Source organism: Myodes glareolus, chromosome 10 (genome assembly GCF_982192425.1).
Source record: "Myodes glareolus chromosome 10, mMyoGla1.1, whole genome shotgun sequence".
Taxonomy (NCBI): domain Eukaryota; kingdom Metazoa; phylum Chordata; class Mammalia; order Rodentia; family Cricetidae; genus Myodes; species Myodes glareolus.
This window is the reverse complement of record NC_142035.1, coordinates 34,601,633-34,607,632: the sequence shown is the minus strand read 5'-3', so window position 1 is coordinate 34,607,632 and position 6,000 is coordinate 34,601,633. Positions and strand designations below refer to the sequence as shown.

Below are 6,000 nucleotides of genomic sequence, written 5' to 3'. Positions count from 1 at the left end.
CAAACAAAATTTTTGGGTTTTTTTTGTTTTTGTGTTTTTTTTTTTTTTTTTTTTTTTGCTTGCTTTTTTGTTTGTTTGGTTTTGGTTTTTCAAGACGGGATTTCTCTGTGTAACAGTTCTGACTGTCCTGGAACTTGATTTGTAGACCAGGCTGGTCTCAAACTCACAGAAATCCCCCTGCCTCTGCCTCCCAAGTGCTGGGATTAAAGGCGTGTGCTACCACCGCCTGGCCATACAGCATTTCTTACTCATATCTTAGGGTGATTTCCCCTGAGATGAGAACTCAGGGAGCAGTACTCTGGGGTTTCTTCCTAGTGGAATACTGGGCAGAGCTGGCAGAGCAGAGACGGAGGGAAGCAAGAAAGGAGTTGTGACGTCACTGCTGTGGGTACCAAGGGTTCAGTCCTGTGTGGTCCTCTGCCGTTTCCATTAAGTGTTCACCACTGGGTGAGGGTGTTCAACTGGAATGCCTGAGAGTTCGTGACAATGGTCCCTGCCTGCTGTGGGCAGGATGGGCAGCTGGAGGAGGTTCTGGAGCAGAGCTGACGCTGGGCAGCTGGAAGTCAGACTTCTTGCTGAGGTAGAAGAGCCACGAGGCTGTGGGCAAGGTCCATAACACCGGTAGGGAGGCCGCCATCAGGGCTCAGGCTGACCAATGAACAGATCTGCAACAAAGGACAGGCTTTGGCCTCAAAGGCACCGCTCCTGTTTGCTCTCCAGAAACCTCAAAATACTGTCATCAGTCACTGAAGTATTTTGAGATCAAACCCAGCACTCCTCACTAGCCTTCAAAGTGCATTGTAGTTCCTACACCTACAGAACCAGCTCTGTACATTTGAGGGTTCCACCCCAGACCTACTGACCTAAGGTGTCTCGTGTGGAATTCTCACCTGAGACCCCACTGTTCAATTCTAAAATCGATAGCTCAACTTTTCCAAAATGAAGCATTTTTAAAAGTACATGTTGTGGGGATGGAGCCCATGTGGAGGTCAGAGGACTCCTTGCAGGAATCGGTTCTCTCCTTCCATCATGTGGGTTCTGGGAATCGAACTCAGGTTGTTGAGCTTGGCAACAGGCGCTGTACCCACATCAGTTGGTGAATCCATTCTGAATGCTCTCCGTGACAGAATCCCCCTAAGCACCAGCGGAAAGAGAAGACTGAGCTCTCGGGACCTGTTTCATTTCGTTCCCTTTGAAGAGAGCTCTTTGCTTTTTGGTCCTGCTAATTATAAAGTTTATCTAATTATTGATTACCACTCGTGGAACAAAGCCAGGGACCACGGTAGAAGAGAACCTAAACAACATCTGCGTTGGAATCCATGGGTGTGGGGTGGATTTGTGTGTCCATCTCCTAAACTAATATTTAAATTATTTTGTTTGTCTTGAGGCCACACCAGGTGGACAGAAAAGGGGAGCGTCTAAGATATTGCAGTATGGGGGAGTGGCAACCAGAGTAAGGGATGGCAGGAAAAGACAGAAGCTGCTCTGGCATTTTAAATGAGTTGCAGGAAGTGTGACAAGTTGGGTGTACCCATCAGTCAATTGGTGTGGACAACCTTGACAGATAGTGCGGCTGCGCTGGCCCAGGATGAGCATGCGATTGGAGCAGGAAGTGGCAGATGCGGTGTCATACCTGGTCCCACGGGCTTATCCTCGACAGTGTAGCTAGATCTCATTACTTCACAGCCCCTCCTCTTATTCCCTGTCCCCCCCCTCCCCCCGGAAGCCACAGCAGGGCTACCTCAGTAACGTGACATCACAATGTGACCCATTCAGAGTCTTGGGACTGATTTAGCACAAAGGCCCTGGATACTTGATCACTTGTTCATGTTGTGCTTACCTGCAGTTACAGACCCACGGTGACAAGTCACCTGCGGCCCGCCTCTGCCTGAACAGGTGCATCTGTAAGTACTGACGCCTTGTCCCTAGTCCCCAGTACCAGGACACAGCCTTGGACCTTAATGCCTTAATGCCTTGGGGTCCCCTTGTCACACTAGGACAGGATGGGCCAAACTGGTAGCCAGGAGGATGCACAAATGAGCCCGAATTCATCTTGGGATGCTGACTAAGTTGTATCAGACAGGCCTCCTTCTAAGCCCTTTCCTGCAGGCTAACCACCTGGAGAAGGAAGGGCTCGAACTGGCGCCGTGCTCTTAATGGATCCCTGCGGCAGAGGCTAGGTTTGCAGGTGACAAGTCCCCATCCCCCATCAAGGTCATAAGCAGCTATTGGCTGAGCACACTCGTCCGCACAGGTAGCTTCGTGCTCCCAAACTAGAGGGGGCTTGTGATGGGCGGAGAAGAAGGAGGGGGCAAGTATGGTGTCTGGTACGTGGCAGACTATTCGCTTCTGTTACTGCTCTTCGTTCCTAGCTCCAATCTGAGAGGATGGTTCTTTTCACGCCCCTCACGATGAACCAAGGAGCTGAGGACTGTGCTGGGCATGCGCTTAAGGAGGGAAAGTAACCGGAAATGTATACGCGTTCCGTACGCACTGTCCCCAACAAGATCGCTTTGGAAATAGAAGTGAGAACACACAGGGGAGCCTGGCCTTCTGTCAGCGTGGCTGGGAATGGGGATACTCAACACAGTAGGGCGTTAGACCAAAAGATCTTAAAGGCCGGTTCTCGATCGCGCACGGCAGAATTCTGAATCCCGTATGCGTGAGCCCAGACAAGCCAGCCTTCCACGACAGTGGTGGAATCGGTGTTAGTCTGGCAAAGCTGGAGGGACAACTGAGGATCAGTTGTATCTACCTGCTGGCCCCAAGTGGGAACATCAGCATGAACTGGCTACCCAGGCTATCCAAAGCCACAGTGCCAATACAGGGTTCATACACACTGAGCAGATGAATGAGGCAACTAGGCCTGGGCATTTGTCAACGTTCAAGGGCTTCCGTCTTTCATACAAAACTACTACCAATTAAATTGTGGTGTAGGCATAGTGGAGCATGCCTGTGAGACCAGCACTTGAGTGATAGAGGCGAGAGGATCAGGAGTTCCGAGTCATCCTCAGTCATATAAGGGTTGCAGGACAGTCTGGGCTTCATGAGACCTTGTCACAAAAAAAAAAAAAAACAAAAAAAAACCCACAAACAACAACAAAAAACACGAAAAATGGTGACTGCAGCTGGCTTTGGGGACAAGAGTACCAGTGTCCTCATTTCACAGATGTGTGGTGCTTATTATATATCTGGCCCAAAGTTAAGGTACCTCTCACAAGCATTCAGGTCCTGTAAATGGCAAGGAGACAGCCCATCTCCACTTGCAGCTACCTCCTGGCCTGCACAAAGAGCATTTCCTAATCTTGTCTCTTTTTCTTTCTTTCTTTCTTTCTTTCTTTTTTTTTTTTTTGAGTCAGAGTCTTATGTATGTCCAAACTATGTCGTGATCCCCCTGCCTCTACTTCCTAGGACTGGGACCACAGTGTACAGTGTCAGGCTGATCTTTCTTAATCTTCCCTTTGGACAAGTTTCCATTGCCTTGCCTGATTCCATAGTTTGAGCCCCTTGTAGGCTTCGTCCCTGGTGGAGTCAGCTTCCCCACAGACTGTTTCGGTGCCTGGACGTTTCCTTCAGATGGGACAAGGCAGAGCAAGTATTTCCACGCCAACAGATGTTCTGTGCTGAGGAAGAAAATATGCAAATGGAAATGAGCCTCGTCTAATTGTGGCAATTTCCCTTCTGTGTGTCGCCCTGAAATAGTAGCCATGCCCTGAGCTTTTTTTTTTCACATCAGGGCACCCCAAATTGGTAGCTGAAAAGAGGCTGCCGCAGAGTCCATGAACAGACCTCCGGCGCCACTAATCCGGAGGAAGACTCCAGTGTGAGGCACACAGGACCACTGTTGGTGCATTTGACTGTTGGTAGACTATACTGTTCCCCACGGTTGAGCGAGAAGAGCCTTATTTAACTCAAGGAAAATGGAGCCTCTGGGAAATGCATGAAGGACCAAGCCCCATTGCATATGATCTGACCTCTTGAGCCCAAATCTGAGCTTGTCTGATGTGGCCTACAGCCAGCACTGGTCAATAGAACTCTCGTCAAATGGTTCTGTTCTTGTATGAACCAATAGCGCGGCTGCTAACCCCGGTGAAGCCATGGCGCCTTTAAAATGTGGCTAGCAGAGCTGACGACCTGCTTTTAAATGTTTAAGTTAGAGCTCATTGCCCTTCAGGGCTACAAATATCTAATGAACTGGACAGGGTAGCTCTAGCTCCCGCCCACTTCTGTGACGCCATCTCTGGCCTCCGCCCCTCCCTCTACAGCTCTCTCAGAGCTGCAGTTATTCCCGGACTGTCTACACTCTGGATTTTCATGTGTTGTTTCTCCTGCTGGTACTGCGGCTTTTTTTCCCTTCTTTCTTTTTTCCCTTTTCTTTTCTTTCTTTCTTTTTTTTTTCCTTTCCTTTTTTTTTTTTTTTAAAGATCATCTCTTGGTCTGTCTCTTGCCACCGCTCACTGTGAGGGTTGCTGATCGGGTCTCTCCTCAGAAAGAAAGCCCTGGTGTAGCCAGCATTGTCCCCATTCCCCCATCCCCACGATAAATCAGTCATCATCCTTCTGAAATCATCATCCTGCTTTGTCTCGTTTATTGGCATCTCCGGAGAGTTTCCGATCCCCCAGAGTGTGGGTGCTGTCTTCTCACCCGCCGCCTCCTGCTGGGACAGTGCCTGCCGGGACAGTGCTCAGCCAGCATCTTATCTAAGCCAAATGGACCATCTGCAGGCGGCGGCGCAGTGCAGAGAGACGGTCAGGGCTTCCTTATCCTGGCTGGATGACCCCAGCTGAGTAACTTGGTGCTGCAAAGGCTACCGATTTTTTCCCAATTCTATGGCTCAGAAACTTGGCGTTGACATTGATGAGGTCACTTGATATCCTGGTGTGACATTGGTGAGGGTCACTCACTCAGTTGCACTCAGCTCTGGCCTAAAACTGAACCAGGTGGCCCAAGAAGGCCTCACTCACGTGCGTGAGGCTTTTGGTCCCCCCAGGTAATGTTCCTCATGAGGTACTTGGGTCTCCTTACATCACCGTTTTCTCAGGGACCTCACTTTTTATGTGACAGTTAACTTCTGAGAGAGCAAGTAGAAGATGCCAGTCCATTTTCCTCACGTACACTGATCAAGCCAACCCATGGAGCAAACCTAGACAGAAAGGAAGAGGAAATTCTTTGCTTGACTGGGCAGGAAGTACATGGAAGAAGGAAAGACTCCATAATAGCACCGTGGCAGACAACCGTGGTTACTACAGCTAGGCAGATTCCCCATAGTGATCCAACCTGAGGGGGCAGGCAGTTTAAGTCTTCTTGGTCAGGGTGGAGCCTAAGACTTCATTCTCAGCCAGCCCCAAGAGAGACCATGACTGCAGGTCCCTGGGTGCTCTTAGATCACAGCCCATCAGGGCTGACTTTACACTTAGATCTGTCCCCAGTGCCACCAATGGGCATCCTTCCCGTGTGGTAGCATTACCCTCCCCTGCTAGGTCCCATGTGCTCAGTGCCTTCTCTGTCACCTGCACAGGTGCCCACACAGTGTCATGGAGTGACTACCTTTTGTGGAACTCCGTCCTCCAGGCATGATGTTCTGATGCTTCAAAGTCAGCAGCTATGGTTGTCTTCACAGGGCCCTCACAAGTTTAAGTCCCACTGACATTTCTTCTTGGAGGGGAAGAAGGACTCACAAGGCTCCAGAAAGGCAGCTCACAAGCAGGGCCGTGAGCAGTTCATGAGGCCATGCATGAGATTTTGGGGAGATGCCTCAGGGATGGGGCCTTGCCCTGACTCTCCCGGATGATGTTTAAGAAGTTACTCTTGCTGGCGGGGGCTGTGGTAGAAAGAGCGCAGTAGTGCAGCATCCTAGAAATTGTCCATGCCTTTGCAAGGTATCAGTTCAACTCATTGGGTCACTAAGGTAGTCTCTGGTGGAGTGGCTTCTTTGGTCCGTCGTTGGTACCCAACCTGTGGTAAATACATTTTTGTTCATGTCTTCTCAGGAAATGTTAA

The 6,000-nt window shown here is 49.8% G+C and overlaps 1 protein-coding gene across 2 annotated transcripts in view; it reads left to right on the top strand.

Moving 5' to 3' along the window:
- Nucleotides 1-1,766: 1,766 nt before the first annotated feature.
- The window catches only part of Banf2 (BANF family member 2), a 40,592-nt gene continuing 36,358 nt past the window's right edge, over nt 1,767-6,000 (top strand). The window contains exon 1 of one of the 2 annotated variants that reach the window (XM_048455483.3): nt 1,767-1,904. The gene's annotated coding sequence lies outside the window, so the exon portion shown is untranslated. The remainder of the gene's footprint in view (nt 1,905-6,000) is intronic. The other variant, XM_048455482.3, reaches the window with a different exon arrangement.